General features: G+C 53.1%; 1 non-coding gene across 1 annotated transcript; it reads left to right on the forward strand.

The window, feature by feature from the left end:
- Positions 1-18,551: 18,551 nt before the first annotated feature.
- Positions 18,552-18,680, forward strand: LOC141175044 (small nucleolar RNA SNORA13). Its single transcript, XR_012253007.1, has one exon. It is a non-coding gene; the product is annotated as a small nucleolar RNA SNORA13 (small nucleolar RNA).
- The last annotated feature ends 223 nt before the right edge of the window (positions 18,681-18,903 follow it).

The raw sequence follows: 18,903 nt of genomic DNA on the forward strand, positions 1-18,903 counted from the left end.
CATTACAACACGTCCCGGTGCAACCGAAGCACACGGTCCAGTGTAAAGGTGCCACCGAAGCACACGGCCCTGCGTACTGGTGCCACTCAAGCACACTGCAATGCGTCCTAGTGCCACCGAAGCACACGGCCCATATCCGGATGCAACTGAAGCATACGGTCCCACATCCGGGTGCCACCAAAGCACACAATCTGCGTCCGGGTGCCACCAAAGCACACGGTTCCACGTCCGGGTGCCACCAAAGCACACAATCCGCGTCCGTGTGTCACCGAAGCACACGGTTCTTCGTACCAGTGCCATGGAAGCACATGGTCCCGCGTAAGGGTGCCACCAAAGCACACGGCCCTGCGTACTGGTGATACTCAAGCACACGGCAATGTGTTCCGGTGCCACTGTGGTGCCCCTGAGGGTTCAACCTCCACAGGAATGCTGCACTTCTTTAATGGAGTTTGGTGTTTCTCCTCTGAGGTAAGTCCGGTGCGATTGTAGTTACCTAGTTTTGCATCCAACACCACATTTCCACCAGAGGGAGCTAGTATGCACTAGGTGCTGCTCCCCTGGTTACAGGGAGACTGGGGAACACAAAGTGGTAGGAACCAGTTAGTGGGTGTGGGTGGAGGAACAGTTAGTTAGTGACACTTCTAATTTCATATTTAATAGAATGCCATCTTTGATCTTGGTCTTGGTTGCTGTAAAACTACTGTGTGTTATGTGACCTCCCTCCGGGAGCACAGATCCTGTGTGGGCCTGCACCGAGAAGGGACACAGCCCTCGTACCCTGGCCTTGGGACGAGAGGTAGGTTGCAGACAAGGAATGTCTCAACCCAGCCAAGGACCAGGATCAAGAAGGCCTGGGAGCTTTAGAGTGTGGCTCCATAGCAAATGGGTCCCGGGGAGGATGCAGACGGAGCGGAGCACGCCACCTGTCCTCTTCTACCTGATCTATTCAGAGGGATTCCGGCTGCAAGAGGGGTACCGGCCCCCGACACCCGACCTCGTACTCTATGTCCAGGACGGGAAAGCCCGGTTAGGCCCTGAGGATCCCGCCGGGCTTGGGATGGAGAGGAATTGCCACCCGAGCCATACACCTGAGAGGAGCTCAAAGGGAGACCCGGCCTATCCACACACGCACAGACGGGAAAGGGTAAAGTCTGTAGTGCAGGAACACTCTGGTGTAGGGATGCTACCTCACACTGGACTTCCTCGGAGGTAGTCGGACCCCCGTCCCTGGTGGCCGCAGGACTCCGCGAGGAGCAGGGAGAAGCCTTGCGCTGCTTATGAGAACTGTGAGTAAAGCCTTGGAAATTCATCCCTATGGCCTCCGGACTGTTCATTACGCGCCATACCACGCGACACGGTGCCCGCACTCCCACACTACTACCCCCCTTTTATCCTGTCTTGCCTGCCCTGAGGCCGCGCTCCGCCTGTGGGGAGCAGCGAGAACTTTAGCCGCCATGACATCGGGCCTCAGCGGACTGCTAGCAGCGCTGGTGGCGCATCATCAGACACCACAGGTGGCATAGTCGACAATTACCACTTAACCCGGAAAGCCCTAACATCATTTTCAATGTGACGGCCCTGGGCACGGAACGGGTCAAGGCCACGACTGCATCCCCGTCCTCAACATCTGACCCGGCTCCGAGTACCCCATCTTCCCAAGGCAGGGCTTGCGAGCGGCACATCACTGGCGTAGTTGGCAGGATATCGTGCCCGCAGCAATGGAGAAAAGTGCCCATTGCTATCGGGTACAGTGTGCCTTACACCTTGGACTGTTGTTTTGCACTTAAAATGGCGCCCGCCCAAGAAGAACAGGCGCCATAATGCTGTGAAAAGACTGTCTTTGTACACCTCCCATCGTGGGCTGGGCTCCCGCTTGGCGCCAAAAATGTGGACTGCCCCTTCCATCAGAGACTGTCCGTGGGGTAATGCCCGTCAAACAGGATGGGCTGAACGAAGGCGGGCCAGTCAGCATGCCGCCCAGGAACCGCCCCGAAAGAGGAGGAAGAAGAAGGAAAGCAACAAGGTGCGGCCATGTCAGTCGGAGCTTGGCAGTCAACGGAGGCAGTCATGGATGCCTCTGGGGAGCGAGACCACGTGACCACTGAACCTGGTCCAGGCCCTTCACCCGGCAGAGAGCGAAGTGGCGGCGTATTAACACCGGGAGATATAGAGTTTCTCCATTCGGAAGCTCCAGGACTTGCAAGGAGGCCCAGGAGGCAGCGACGGCTGAGTGGAAAGCGGAGATGCTGCAGCGGATCCGAGACCGCCGTCGAGGAGAGGAGGTTCCAGGACCAGTCGACCCGGAGGTCGAAGTGGAGAGTGACCTAGCGGCAGGTGAGAGTGCAACCTCTGCCCCGGCTGTGGAGCCATCAGAGACGATCCTGGACCTCATGGCGGAGTACATAGTCCCCTACGCAGTCACCTGGGAGCAAGCACTAGCTCCTGAGCTGCAACCGGGAGCTATTGGTGGGGGGTTACGCTGTCACGAGAGCTCGGTAACGGAGGTGCCTGGAGCTGCGGAGGAGGCTACCAGCTCCAACCCGGACTGGTCCGTATCTTCCGAGGACTTGCAGCAACCCGTCCTCACCCCGCTACCTGCACCAGCGGTGACCTGGCCCGAGGCCGAGGAGTGGGCCTGGGAAAACCAGGGGGGCGACCTTATGGGCTGCCTGCGAGAGACCAGATCTGAAGCGCGCAGGAGGAGCCAATGGTGCAGCGACCAGGTCTTCCAACTGGCACGGGAGCAACGTTGGCGGGAGCAACGCTGCGAGCGCCTCGAGGTGAGGACCAAGGCTACAAAGACTCGGGCGCGACTGGAGGAGGCAACCCATCCTAGTCCCCGGTATGAAGGCCAGGTTGTGCGTTTTCACCATGAGGCGGGGTGGGGGTTTATCCAGTGTCCCATGTTCCAGGACGATGTGTTCGTCAGCAGGCGGGACGTCGAGCCGCGCCTTAAGAAGGGACACCCCGGCCGGAACCTCTTCCCGGGCGATACTGTGACTTTCACTCGCCACCAGAGGGAGCGTGGGTGGTACGCCCTGGACGTCCGCAAAGTGTCTGGGAGTGATGCCACCCCGCCCTCAGCCTCAGGTGACCGGCTAGCCTCTGTCGGGAGGAATGAACCCTTCCCTCCACGTGAGCCCCAAGTCTGAAGCAGCCCCGGCTGCTGTAGTTATTGTTTGAAGTTTAACTATTGCTGCTATTTTTCGTGTGTTTTCCTTTTCTTATAGAGACTTTGGTCCCTGCGGACTATGGCAGGCGGCGGACTGCATTGTAAATAGTTATGCATCTATTTAGGTGCTCCCTATTGGTTTTATACAAAACCGTGCCTACTTTCTACCTCAGACCTCAGAAGCAAAACCTGTCTGGAGTGGCTTGTGTGGGGCTCCAGCTCCGGATCTTCATGCCCTGCAGCCACCCCAGGGCCCACTTAGAGGGTTTAGGTCAGGTCCCTCTTGCTACTGAACTGACCGTCGTCACCTTTAAGCAGTTCGCTGTCTTAATCAAAAAGTCTCTTGTCTTAATTTATAATTTTGCACTTTTATATCTCTGTATTTTTATAATTTTATACTTTTGCACTTTTGTACTTTTATAACTGTTATGCAACGTTACAAGAAATGTGCCTCCCATAAAGGGATGATAGTTCTATTTGTTTATCTAAAAAGAATTTTCCTGGGTGCTATTCCTTTGCAGCCCACGGACGTGCTATGTTTTACCAGGGGGGAATGTGGCGCCCCTGAGGGTTCGACCGCCACAGGAATGCTGCACTTCTTTAATGGAGTGTGGTGTTCCTCCTCTGAGGTAAGTCCGGTGCGATGGTAGTTACCTAGTTTTGTATCCAACACCACATTTCCACCAGAGGGAGCTAGTATGCACTAGGTGCTGCTCCCCTGGTTACAGGGAGACTGGGGAACACAAAGTGGTAGGAACCAGTTAGTGGGTGTGGGTGGAGGAACAGTTAGTTAGTGACACTTCTAATTTCATATTTAATAGAATGCCATCTTTTATCTTGGTCTTGGTTGCTGTAAAACTACTGTGTGTTATGTGACCTCCCTCCCTGTGTGGGCCTGCACCGAGAAGGGACACAGCCCTCGTACCCTGGCCTTGGGACGAGAGGTAGGTTGCAGACAAGGAATGTCTCAACCCGGCCAAGGACCAGGATCAAGAAGGCCCGGGAGCTTTAGAGTGTGGCTCCCTAGCAAATGGGTCCCGGGGAGGATGCAGACGGAGCGGAGCACGCCACCTGTCCTATTCTACCTGATCTATTCAGAGGGATTCCGGCTGCATGCAAGAGGGGTACCGGCCCCCGACACCCGACCTCATACTCTATGTCCAGGACGGGAAAGCCCGGTTAGGCCCTGAGGATCCCGCCGGGCTTGGGATGGAGAGGAATTGCCACCCGAGCCATACACCTGAGAGGAGCTCAAAGGGAGACCCGGCCTATCCACACACGCACAGACGGGAAAGGGTAAAGTCTGTAGTGCAGGAACACTCTGGTGTAGGGATGCTACCTCACACTGGACTTCCTCGGAGGTAGTCGGACCCCCGTCCCTGGTGGCCGCAGGACTCCGCGAAGAGCAGGGAGAAGCCTTGCGCTGCTTATGAGAACTGTGAGTAAAGCCTTGGAAATTCATCCCTATGGCCTCCGGACTGTTCATTACGCGCCATACCACGCGACACGGTGCCCGCACTCCCACACTACTACCCCCCTTTTATCCTGCCTTGCCTGCCCTGAGGCCGCGCTCCGCCTGTGGGGAGCAGCGAGAACTTTAGCCGCCATGACATCGGGCCTCAGCGGACTGTAGCGGCGCTGGTGGCGCATCACCAGACACCACAGGTGGCGTAGTCGACAATTACCACTCAACCCGGAAAGCCCTAACATCATTTTTAATGTGACGGCTCTGGGCACGGAACAGGTCGAGGCCACGACTGCATCCCCGTTCTCAACATCTGACCCGGCTCTGAGTACCCCATCTTCCCAGCACATGGCCCCGTAGCACATGGCCCCGCATCCGGATGCCACCAAAGCACACGATCCCGCGTCCGGGTGCCACCAAGCACACGGTCCAACGTCCGGGTGCCACCGAAGCACACAATCCGCATCCATGGTGCCACTGAAGCACATGGTTCCACGTCCGGGTGCCACCAAAGCACACAATCCGCGTCCGTGTGCCACCGAAGCACACGCTTCTACGTACCAGTGCCATGGAAGCACACGGTCCCGTGTAAGGGTGCCACCGAAGCACACGGCCCTGCATCCGGATGCCACCGAAGCACACGGTCCCACGCCTGGGTGCCACCAAAGCACACAATCCGTGTCCGGGTGCCACCAAAGCACAGTTACGCGTACCAGTGCCACGGAAGCACACTACAACACGTCCCGGTGCCACCGAAGCACACAGTCCTGCGTAAAGGTGCCACTGAAGCACACGGCAAGGTGTCCCGGTGCCACCGAAGTACACGGCCTGTATCTGGATGCCACCGAAGCACACGGTCCCACGTCCGAGTGCCACCGAAGCACACAATTCCCGTCTGGGTGCCACCGAAGCACATGGTCCTGTGTGCCGGTGCCACCGAAGCACACGGTCCCGCGTAAGGGTGCCACCAAAGCACATGTCAATGCATACTGGTGCCACTCAAACACGCGGCAATGCATATCAGTGCAATCAAAGCACATATTCCAGCCTCCTGGTGACACCAAAGCACACAGACCCGCATACCGGTGACACGGTAGCACACGGCAACGCATCCTGGTGCCACCGAAGCACACGGTCCCGCATATGGGTGCCACCGAAGCACACGGCCCCGCGTCCGGGAGCCACCGAAGAACAAGGCCCCGCATCTGGATGCCTTCAAAGCACATGGTCCCGCGTCCGAGTGCCAACGAAGTAAACAGTCTTGCGTACCCATGCCACGGAAGCACACGGCAACACTTCCCGGTGCCACCGAAGCACACAACCCCGCATCTGGATGCCTTCAAAGCACACGGTCCCACGTCCGGGTGCCACCAAAGCAAGTGGTCCCGCTTTCGGGTGCCACCGAAGCACACAATCCGCGTCCGGGTGCCACCAAAGCACAGTTACGCGTACTGGTGCCACCGAAGCACACAACACGTCCCAGTGCCACCGAAGCACACGGCCCGTATCCGGATGCCACCGAAGCACACGCTCCCACGTCCGAGTGCTAACGGAGCACACAATCCCCGTCTGGGTGCCACCGAAGCACACAATCCGCATACTGGTGCCACTGAAGCACACGGTCCCGCGTAAGGGTGCCATCGAAGCACATGGCAATGTGTACTGGTGCCACCGAAGCACACGGCCCCGCATCTGGGTGCCACCGAAGCACACGGCCCCATGTCCGGGTGCCACCGAAGCACACGGCCCCGCGTCCAGGTGCCACCGAAGAACAAGGCCCCGCGTCCGAGTGCCAACAAAGCAAACAGTCTTGCGTACCCGTGCTACGGAAGCACACGGTCCTGCGTTCTGGTGCCACTGAAGCACACTGCCCTGCATACTGGTGTCACCAAAGCACACAATCCGTGCCTGGGTGCCACCGAAGCACACAATCTGCGTCCGGGTGCCACCGAAGCACAAGGTCTCGCGTACGGGTGCCACCGAAGCACATGGTCCCGCATCCGTGTGCCACTGAAGCAAACTGTCCCACGTCCTGGTGCCACGGAAGCACATGGCCCCGCATCCGTATGCCACCAAAGCACACGGTTCCACGTCTGGGTGCCACCGAAGCACACAATCCGCATCTGGGTGCCACCGAAGCACATAGTCCCGCGTACCGGTGCCTCCAAAGCACACGGCAACATGTTCTGGTGCCACCGAAGCACACGGTCCCGCATATGGGTGCCACCGAAGCACACGGCCCTGCGTACTGGTGCCACTCAAGCACACGGCAATGAGTTCAGGTGCCACCGAAGCACACGGCCCCGCATCCGGATGCCACCGAAGCACACGGTCCCGCGTCCGGGTGCCACCAAAGCACACAGTCCCGTGTACGGGTGCCACCGAAGCACACGGTCCTGCATCTGGGTGCCAGCGAAGCACATGGCCCCGTGTCCAGGTGCCACCAAAGCACACAGCCCCGCATCCGGGTGCCACCGAAGCACACGGTCCCGTGTACCGGTGCCACCGAAGCACACGGTCCCACGTAAGGGTGCCACCGAAGCACACAGCAATGCATACTGGTGCCACTCAAACACACGGCAATGCATATCGGTGCAACCAAACCACATCAGGGTGCCACTGAAGCACACAGCCCCGTGTCCGGGTGCCACTGAAGCACACGGCCTCGCGTCCGGGTGACACCAAACCACACGGTCCCGTATACCGGTGCCACGGTAGCACACGGCAACGCATCCTGGTGCCACCGACGCACACGGTCCTGCGTAAGGGTGCCACCGAAGCACACGGCCCTGCATACTGGTGACACTCAAGCACACGGCAATGCATTCCGGTGCCACCGAAGCACACGTTCCCGCGTAAGGGTGCCACCGAAGCACCCGGTCCCGCATCCAGATGCCACCGAAGAACACGTTCCCGCGTCTGAGTGCCACTAAAGCACACGGTCCAACGTCCGGGTGCCACCGAAGCAAACAATCCGCATCCGGGTGCCACCAAAGCACACAATCCGCGTCCGGGTGGCACCGAAGCACACGGTTCTGCATACCGATGCCATGGAAGCACACGGTCCCGCGTAAGTGTGCCACCGAAGCACACAGCACCGCATAAGGATGCCACCAAAGCACATGGTTCCGCCTCCGGGTGCCACCGAGCACACAGTCTCGCGTACGGGTGCTACCGAAGCACACGGTCCTGCATCTGGGTGCCACCGAAGCACACGGCCCCGTGTCCGGGTGCCACCGAAGCACACGGCCCCATGTCCGGTTGCCACCAAAGAACACGGCCCCATGTCCGGTTGCCACCAAAGAACACGGCCCCACGTCCGGTTGCCACCAAAGAACACAGCCCCGCGTCCGGGTGCCAACGAAGCACACGGTCTTGCGTACCGGTGCCACGGAAGCACACGGCAACACTTCCCGGTGCCACCGAAGCACACGGCCCACATCTGGATGCCTTAAAAGCACAGTCACGCGCCCGGATGCCACCGAAGCACACGGTCCCGCGTACTGGTGCCACCGAAGCATGCGGTCCCGCTTTCGGGTGCCACCGAAGCACACGGTCCCGCGTATGGGAGCCACCTAAGCACACGGTCCTGTGTACCGGTGCCACAGAAGCACACGGCAATGTGTCCCGGTGCCACCGAAGCACACGGCCCTACATCCGGATGCCACCGAAGCACACGGTCGCACGTCCGGGGGCCTCCGAAGCACACATTCCACGTCCGGGTGCCACCGAAGTACACAGTACCACGTACCGGTGCCAACGAAGCACGCGGCAACACCTACGGTGCCACCGAAGCACACGGTCCCACGCCTGGGTGCCACCGAAGCACACAATCCGCGTCCGGGTGCCACCAAAGCACACAGTTACGCGTACCGGTGCCACGGAAGCACACTACAACACGTCCAGGTGACACCGATGCACATGGCCCCGCGTAAAAGTGCCACTGAAGCACACGGCCCTGCGTACTCGTGCCACTCAAGCACACCACAATGCGTCCTGGTGCCACCGAAGCACACGACCCGTATTCGGATGCCACCAAAGCACACGGTCCCACGTCCGAGTGCGACCGAAGCACACAATCCGCGTACTGGTGCCACTGAAGCACACGGTCCCGAGTAAGGGTGCCACCGAAGCACACGGCAATGCGTACTGGTGCCACTGAAACACACGGCAATGCGTATCGGTGCAACCAAAGCACACGTTCCCACCTCCGGGTGACACCAAAGCACACAGACCCGCATACCGGTGCCACGGTAGCACACGGCAACGCATCCTGGTGCCACCGAAGCACATGGTCCTGCATATGGGTGCCACCGAAGCACACGGCCCTGCGTACTGGTGCCACTCAAGCACACGGTAATGCGTTCTTGTGCCACCGAAGCACACGGTCCCGCATCTGAGTGCCACCGAAGCACACGGCCCGGTGTCCCGGTGCCACCGAAGAACAAGGCCCCACATCCGAGTGCCAACGAAGCACACAGTCTTGCGTACCGGTGCCACGGAAGCACACGGCAATGCGTCCCAGTGCCACCGAAGCACACAGCCCCGCATCCGTATGCCACCAAAGCACATGGTTCCACGTCCGGGTGCCACTGAAGCACACAATCCGCATCTGGGTGCCACCGAAGCACACTGTCCCGCGTACCGGTGCCTCCGAAGCATATGTCAACATGTCCTGGTGCCACCGAAGCACACGGTTCCGCGTAAGGGTGCTACCGAAGCACACGGCAATGCATGCTGGTGCCACTCAAACACACGGCAATGCGTATCGGTGCCATTGAAGCACACAGCCCCGCATCCCGGTGCCACCGAAGCACACGGTCCCGCATATGGGTGCCACCGAAGCACGTGGCCCTGCATACTGGTGCCACTCAAACACATGGCAATGCGTCCCGGTGCCATCGAAGCACACGGCCCCGCATCTGCATGCCACCAAAGCACACAGTCCGCATCTGGATGCCACCGAAGCACACGGTCCAACATCCAGGTGCCACCGAAGCACACGGTTCCACGTCCGGGTGCCACCAAAGTACACAATCCGCGTCTGGGTGCCACCAAAGCACACAATCCGCGTCCGTGTGCCACCGTAGCACACAGCCCCGCATCTGGATGCCACTGAAGCACACAGTCCCATGTCCTGGTGCCACCGAAGCACACGGTCCCACGTTCGGGTGCCACCAAAGCAAACGGCCCCGCATACCGAAGCCACGGAAGCACACAACAATGAGTCCCGGTGCCACCGAATCACACGGTCCCGCGTAAGGGTGCCACCGAAGCACATGGCCCTGCGTTCTGGTGCCACTCAAGCACACGGTCCCGCATACGGGTGCCACCGAAGCACATGGTCCCACGTCCGGGTGACACCGAAGCACACGGCCCTGCGTCCAGGTGCCACTAAAGAACACGGCCCCGCGTCCAGGTGCCACCGAAGGACACGGCCCTGCGTCCGGGTGCCACCGAAGGACACGGCCCCGCATCTGGATGTTGCTGATGCACATGGCCCAGCATTTACTTGCCTCCAAAGCACATGCCTCAGCTTACGCATGCCAGCGAAGCACTAGGCTTAACATCCACATACCACCAAAGCACATGAACCGACGTCCGCGTGACACCAAAGTATCTACTGGTACAGAAAATAATTCTACGTGTATAGGAATATATATATGGTGCCTTTTGTGTTAGGAATTGACAGGAATCCTTACAGTCCCGCCCCAGTCAATCCCCTTCCTACTATTCCCCGTTTCCAATGCTTTTGTTGGACAGAAAAATTGCATCAACAATTTGATTAGTAATGTAATAATGGCAATGGAGAACAGATGGGCATGTTAGCATTTATCCTGGATTCCTGACAGATGCCACACAGACTGCCCATACATTGGATAACGTTGGATAACAGTTGCTTAACTCCTTAAATGCTATGACGATACAGAGTAAAATCTTAATAAGCAAATACACATACATATACAAGTCAATTTAAACACAATATAGTAGTGTATTTCTGAAGGTCAGGCTAGTATTTGTCTAACCCTGATTGCGGTCTCCTCTTAGTTAGGTGAACAATGTTGTTTGCTAATACAGTTATATGAAAAAGTTTGGGCACCCCTATTAATCTTAAGCTTAATGTTTTATAAAAATTAGTGTTTTGCAACAGCTATTTCAGTTTGATATATGTAATAACTTTTGGACACAGTAATGTTTCTGCCTTGAAATGAGGTTTATTGTACTAACAGAAAATGTGCAATCTGCATTCAAACAAAATTTGACAGGTGCATAAGTATGGGCACCTCACCAGAAAAGTGACATTAATATTTAGTAGATCCTCCTTTTGCAAAAATAACAGTCTCTAGTCACTTCCTGTAGCTTTTAATGAGTTCCTGGATCCTGGATGAAGGTATTTTCGACCATTCCTCTTTACAAAACAATTCCAGTTCAGTTAAGTTTGATGGTCGCCGAGCATGGACAGCCCTCTTCAAATGATCCCACAGATGTTCAATGATGTTCAGGTCTGGGGACTGGGATGGTCATTCCAGAACATTGTAATTGTTCCTCTGCATGAATGCCTGAGTAGATTTGGAGCGGTGTTTTGGATCATTGTCTTGCTGAAAGATCCATCCCCTGCGTAACTTCAACTTTATCACTGATTCTTAAACATTATTGTCAAGAATCTGCTGATACTGAGTGGAATCCATGCGTCCCTCAACTTTAACAAGATTCCCGATGCCGGCATTGGCCACACAGCCCCAAAGCATGATGGAACCTCCATCAAATTTTACTGTGGGTAGCAAGTGTTTTTCTTGGAATGCTGTGTTTTTTTGCCGCCATGCATAACGCCTTTTTGTATGACCAAACAACTCAATCTTGGTTTCATCAGTCCACAGGACCTTCTTCCAAAAAGAGATTGGCTTCTCCAAATGTGCTTTTGCATACCTCAGCCGACTCTGTTTGTGGCGTGCTTGCAGAAACGGCTTCTTTCGCATCACTCTCCCATACAGCTTTTCCTTGTGCAAAGTGCGTTGTATAGTTGACCGATGCACAGTGACACCATATGCAGCAAGTTGATGCTGCAGCTCTCTGGAGGTGGTCTGAGGATTGTCCTTGACTGATCTCACAATTCTTCTTCTCAGCCTTTCTGATGTTTTTCTTGGCCTGCCACTTCTGGCCTTAACAAGAACTGTCCCTGTGTTCTTCCATTTCCTTACTATGTTCCTCACAGTGGAAACTGACAGGTTAAATCTCTGAGACAGCTTTTTGTATCCTTCCCCTGAACAACTATGTTGAATAATCTTTGTTTTCAGATCATTTGACAGTTGTTTTGAGTAGCCCATGATGCCACTCTTCAGAGGAGATTCAAACAGGAGAACAACTTGCAAGTGGCCACTTTAAATAGCTTTTCTCATGATTGCATACACCTGGCTATGAAGTTCAAAGCTCAATGAGGTTACAAAACCAAAAAAAGTGCTTTAGTAAGTCAGTAAAAAGTAGGTAGGAGTATTTAAAACAAGAAAATTATAAGGGTGCCCATACTTATGCAGCTGTCAAATTTTGTTTGAATGCAGATTGCACATTTTCTGCTAGTACAATAAACCTCATTTCAAGGCAGAAACATTACTGTGTCCAACAGTTATTACATACAGTACAGACCAAAAGTTTGGACACACCTTCTCATTTAAAGATTTTTCTGTATTTTCTTGACTATGAAAATTGTACATTCACACTGAAGGCATCAAAACTATGAATTAACACATGTGGAATTATATACTTAACAAAAAAGTGTGAAACAACTGAAAATATGTCTTATATTCTAGGTTCTTCAAAGTAGCCACCTTTTGCTTTGATGACTGCTTTGCACACTCTTGGCATTCTCTTGATGAGAATGCTGCTGTCAATCTGTGACAGGGGCATTAACAGCACGGTCCGGGGTAGTGCTCTTCTAATTGCCCTTTGGCGCCAGCGCAACGTGATTGTGAGGCGCTGGGTTGCCATGACAGCTGGGGGTCTGCTGAAGACCCCGGTTGCTCGTCAGTACTGACAGTACTCTGGTGAACTCCAGATTCTAGTTGTCATTCATAGGAGATCAAACACCGAGATTTTTTTCTATATACAGCAATACAGTGGCATTGCTGTATAAAGTACAAGCGATCAGAAGATCAGACTAATAATTACAGTGAAAAGGAAAAAAAAGTTCTAATCACCCTCCTTTTCCCCCATTAAAAATAAATAAAAAATAAAAATTGACACATAGTGAGGTATCCCGATTTCTATATCAAAATATAAAATTAATTAACCCAATCAGTAACAGCGTAATGAGGAAAAAATGCAACATGAGGCGATCGAAACATCGTATCTACCCCTAAATTATATCAATAAAAACATCAGCTCTGGGCGCAAAAAGCGAACCCCTCGCACAGCCCCATCCACCAACACTGGGAAACCTATCGGGTCTCAGAAAATGACAACACAAGGGAATTTTTTTTTTTTTTTTTTTTTACAAATTTCCGATTTGTTTTCTACACGTAAAGAAAAAAATAACTATGTATGTTTGGTATCGCTGAAATCGTACTGCCCGGGAATCATTGCCAGGACATTGTTACCATATAATGAACACTGGAAATAATACAGAGTTGTGGGATTGCGCTTTTTTCACTGCAGTTGGAATTTATCAGAAGATAAAATGGTGACATTCAATAGCAGAACCCATCCCCCAATAAACCCCCTTTATCTCTCGGCCCCTGGATGCACATTATATGGACACGTGAATGGAGTCATTAATAAGAGGAAATCACTCAGCAAATCAGGAGCCGTCGCAGGGTTCTGCCGACAGAAGAAGAAGAGTTATGGAGGAAAAATAACAGTGCGGAAATCAGAACTGTCAGGAAGGGGTTAAAGTGTATTTATTCCATTAGTATATTTCTATATTTGGTGTCAGCTGAATCCCCCAGAATAACCCAGCAGTGCAGAGACCACCATCACCCATGTATGTATGTACACTGCTATCTATATACACACACAATGCTCACAGCTCGTACATCGCACAGCCTCAGCCGGGGGCTCCACCACCCGCAGCACAGACCTCGGACCCCCGGTGTGCGCGGTCATATCGCTGCTGGCTCTGCTCCTCCGCCCTCAGCAATACTGGGCGCAGGGGCGTGGCTTCTCACTGTAACTGTCGCTGACGTGTTGTCATGGAGATCTCAGGGGCGTGGTCTCTCGGAAATGGGCGGAGTCTCTCGGGAACGGGCGGGGCTTCTGGTTTATAGCGTTCTGCACATAACAGGAAGTAGCAGCAGTGCATGCTGGTCCATACAGTCTATGATCCATCCTGCTGCAGCTACTAGGGGAAGGTGGAGAGGGACAGAGAGCGAAAGGACAGATCTGTAAGAGGAGAGAGAGATGGGAATCTGTGTGAGAGGGAAGATCATGGGGGGCAGTGTGTAATAGTGGGGGGACTATGAGGAGCAGACTGAGAGGGGACTACAAGGAGCCAGCTGTATGAGAGGGGACTATGGGGAAAGTGTGGGGGCTATGAGGAAAGTGGGGGGGACTATGAGGAGCAGGCTGTATGAGAGGGAACTATGAGGAAAGTGGGGGACTATGAGGAGCAGGCTGTATGAGAGGGGACTATGGGGAACGTGGGGGGGCTATGAGGAGCCAGCTGTATGAGAGGGGACTATGGGGAAAGTGGGGGGACTATGAGGAGCAGGCTGTATGAGAGGGAACTATGGGGAAAGTGGGGGAATATGAGGAGCAGGCTGTATAACAGGGGACTATGGGGAAACTGGGAGGGCTATGAGGAGCAGGCTGTATGAGAGGGGACTATGGGGAGCAGACTGTATGAGAGGAGACTATGAGGAAAGTGTGGGGGGGACTATGAGGAGCCAGCTATATGAGAGGGGACTATGGGGAAAGTGTGGGGGCTATGAGGAGCAGGCTGTATGAGAGGAGCCTGGGGAAAGTGGGAGGACTATGAGGAGCAGGCTGTATGAGAGGGAACTATGGGGAAAGTGGGGGAATATGAGGAGCAGGCTGTATGAGAGGGGACTATGGGGAAACTGGGAGGACTATGAGGAGCAGGCTATATGAGAGGGGACTATGGGGAAACTGGGAGGACTATGAGGAGCAGGCTGTATGAGAGGGGACTATGGGGAAAGTGGGGGGACTATGAGGAGCAGGCTGTATGAGAGGAGCCCTGGGGAAAGTAGGGGGACTATGAGGAGCAGGCTGTATGAGAGGGAACTATGGGGAAAGTGGGGGAATATGAGGAGCAGGTTGTATGAGAGGTGACAGTGGGGAAAGTGGGGGGACTATGAGGAGCACGCTGTATGAGAGGGAACTATGAGGAAAGTGGGGGGACTATGAGGAGCCAGCTGTATGAGAGGGGACTATGGGAAAAGTGTGGGGGCTATGAGGAGCAGACTGTATGAGAGGGGACTATGGGGAAAGTGGGGGGACTATGAGGAGCCAGCTGTATGAGAGGGGACTATGGGGAAAATGGGGGGACTATGAGGAGCAGGCTGTATGAGAGGAGCCTGGGGAAAGTGGGAGGACTATGAGGAGCAGGCTGTATGAGAGGGGACTATGGGGAAACTGGGAGGACTATGAGGAGCAAGCTGTATGAGAGGGAACTATGAGGAAAGTGGGGGGACTATGAGGAGCAGGCTGTATGAGAGGGAACTATGAGGAAAGTGGGGGGACTATGAGGAGCCAGCTGTATGAGAGGGGACTATGGGGAAAGTGGGGGGACTATGAGGAGCAGGCTGTATGAGAGGAGACTGGGGAAACTGGGGGAATATGAGGAGCAGGCTGTATGAGAGGGGACAGTGGGGGGGGTTATAAGGAGCAGGCTGTATGAGAGGAGCCTGGGGATAGTGGGGGGACTATGAGAAGCAGGCTGTATGAGAGGGAACTATGGGGAAAGTGGGGGGACTATGAGGAGTAGGCTGTATGTGAGGGCACTATGGGAAAAGTGGGGGACTATGTGGAGCAGAATGGTATGAAAGGGGACTATGGGGAAAGTTGGGGGACTATGAGGAGCAGGCTGTATGAGAGGGAACTATGAGGAAAGTGGGGGGACTATGAGGAGCCAGCTGTATGAGAGGGGACTATGGGGAAAGTGGGGGGACTATGAGGAGCAGGCTGTATGAGAGGAGACTATGGGGAAAGTGGGGTGACTATGAGGAGCAGACTGTATGAGAGGGGACTATGGGGAAAGTGGGGGGACTATGAGGAGCAGGCTGTATGAGAGTGAACTATGAGGAAAGTGGGGCTACTATGAGGAGCCAGCTGTATGAGAGGGGACTATGGGGAAACTGGGAGGACTATGAGGAGCAGGCTGTATGAGAGGGGACTGTGAGGAGCAGGCTGTATGAGAGGGGACTATGGGGAAAGTGTGGGGACTGTGAGGAGCAGGCTGTTTGAGAGGGGACTATGGGGAAAGTGGATGGACTATGAGGAGCAGGCTGTATGAGAGGAGACTGGGGAAAGTGGGGGAATATGAGGAGCAGGCTGTATAAGAGGGGATTATGCGGACAGTGGGGGGACTATGAGGAGCAGGCTGTATGAGAGGGAACTATGGGGAAAGTGGGGGGACTATGAAGAGCAGGCTGTATGAGAGGGAACTATGGGGAAAGTGGGGGAATATGAGGAGCAGGCTGTATGAGAGGGGACTGTGGGGAAACTCGGAGGACTATGAGGAGCAGGCTGTATGAGAGGGGACTATGGGGAAACTGGGAGGACTATGAGGAGCAGGCTGTATGAGAGGGGACTATGGGGAAAGTGGGGGGACTATGAGGAGCAGGCTGTATGAGAGGGGACCATGGGGAAAGTGGGGGGACTATGAGGAGCAGGCTGTATGAGAGGCGACTATGGGGAAAGTGGGGGGACTATGAGAAGCAGGCTGTATGAGAGGGGACTATGGGAAAATTGGGGGAACTATGAGGAGCAGACGGTATGAGAGGGAACTATGGGGAAAGTGAGTGGACTATGAGTATCAGGCTGTATGAAAGGGGTCTATGGGGAAAGTGGTGGGACTATGAGGATCAGACTGCCAGTTCTGTATTACCCAAGGTACAAGCCCCCTGCACACAGCCCCTGACCCCCAGTTCTAAATTACCCTAGGTAAAAGCCCCCTGCACACAGCCCCAGCCCCCATTTCTGCAATACCCAAGTTGCAAGCCCCCTGCACACATCTTTTTCCCCCATTTATGTACTACCCAAGGTACAAGCTCCCTGCACACAGCTCCTTTCCATCTGGTCTGCATTGCCCTAGGTAAAACCCTCTGCCCCCCAGGTCTGCATTAACCACTGGTGTAAGCCCCCTGCACACAGCTCCTGCCCCTCAGTTCTGCATTACTCAAGGTACACAGCCTCTGTCCTCCAGCTCAAAAAAAAAACCACACAAATGTTACGCAGCTCTATGGGCACACTGCAGCAGCACTCCACATGAGGCTTTATATGGTCTAATGCAGTGTTTCCCAAACTCCAGTCCTCACGGACCCCATCAGCTCATGTTTTCAGGATTTTCTTAGCATTCGGCCAGGTGGTGGAAGTATCATCAAGGCATCAGGAATTCTCTTAGCTGTGCAGCACTATGTAAATCCTGAAAACATGACCTGTGGGTGGCCGTGAGGACTGGAGTTTGGGAGTCCCTTTGTTGGATTTACGGCGCTCATGCTGAGTATTGGTATCTGACGGTCTAAAACATGGATAAAGATTCTGTATTACATTATATTTGACAGCATGAGTATATTTATGGTCCTGTATTCATTAACATGGGAAACTATTCGTATGAATTATGGAAAATTTGGGATAAGCGCTTTTTATTCTTCTGTCTTTGTGTGCAGTTTATATCAATTTTTGTAGTTTTTTTTTTTAACTATTCTGATGAATAAAATAATTTTTTGGATAAGATAATAAAAGCCATGTGTTCTCCAGTGTAAGTATCGCTATATGAGTTTTGGGAAAGGGCACCCATTTCTTTTTTGACACTTGTCTTAATTGGGTGCTCTGAATAATATATATGATGTTATTGCTGGGATTCTGTTCACTTAGCATATTAGTATGCTGTATATCAGGGCGTACTAGCCTTGTCTCTTTTGGGAAAAGCCTGCTGACAGGTTCCCTTTAAGGCATATTCTTATTGGGTCAATAATGCCTTATCTGCAGCAATTGCCTCTGATTTCCTATAGGTGTTGGAAAAATTGGTTGCTTGACTTTCCACAAATCAGGAAAGGGATCTGCTCCAAATAAGTCCACTTAAGGCAATATTCCTGGTTGCTATGCATCAAACTGGGTTAGACGCCCATTCCCTACATGGGGTAGGGGGGACTCAGCTTTAATTCTGGGGGTGTAATTGCAAATAATATAGAAAAATTGCATGTGACAATGAAGATTTAATTTTCTGTTTTGAGGATTCTCACATTTTTTTTCATATTTGTAGGTAACGTAATCAACCCTTCACTTAATGCACACCATAAGGAGCCTGTTAGGAGGTAAGCACAAACCATATTCTGACACTTTTACATTCAAATTTATTGGAGGATTTCCCGGCGGGACTCTCATTTGTAATTCTGGTGATAGATTAAGAGAAGCCATCACATGATGGCGGTACCATCCTCTGCAGCATAACCCGCATGGAAAAGTTGCTGGATTATTTAAGAATTTTCAATGTTTTCTTACTGTGGGGGTTTGAGTGGAAAACAATTGCAAAAAGACTTCATCAAAGTAATCCAGCCCCCAAATTTTTTTGCCACCACTCTAGAGCCCGATAAGTCTTATTAGTCGAAATTTTTGTGGACATCTGAGAACAATGTCATCCTGGTTAGTCTTATTACTTGTGCTTCAAGCCCTCTCTTATGAGAACCCATTTTCTATGTTCTAAGTTTACAAAATGTTCTGTTGTGCTGGAGCAGGGAGGTTTGCCTTTGTGTTACCCATTCATTTTATCAAAATGATGAATGTGGCGTCAAACAAGGCATACAGTAACTTCCATGCCCCTTGTCGTGCCCTGATATTATTGTGTGGGTACTAGGTTGCATGGGAACAGTTGTGTCCTAACGTACATTGTACTGTTTTGTGTATTTTTAACTATTCATGCTCAGAATATAAAAACTTGGATTTAATTTATCAAAATTGTCTGAAACAAACTATTACCCATAGCAAGCTGTCATCTGCCGGCAGAATTTTTGTAGCTTTGGAAAAATAAAAGCTGCTTTGACAGGCTGCTATGGGCAGCAAATACTTTTGGTTTATTTTTGACTGCTTTGCTAAA

Source organism: Phyllobates terribilis, unplaced genomic scaffold (genome assembly GCF_046119375.1).
Source record: "Phyllobates terribilis strain yellow unplaced genomic scaffold, ASM4611937v1 Scaffold_1__5_contigs__length_1240528914, whole genome shotgun sequence".
NCBI lineage: Eukaryota > Metazoa > Chordata > Amphibia > Anura > Dendrobatidae > Phyllobates > Phyllobates terribilis.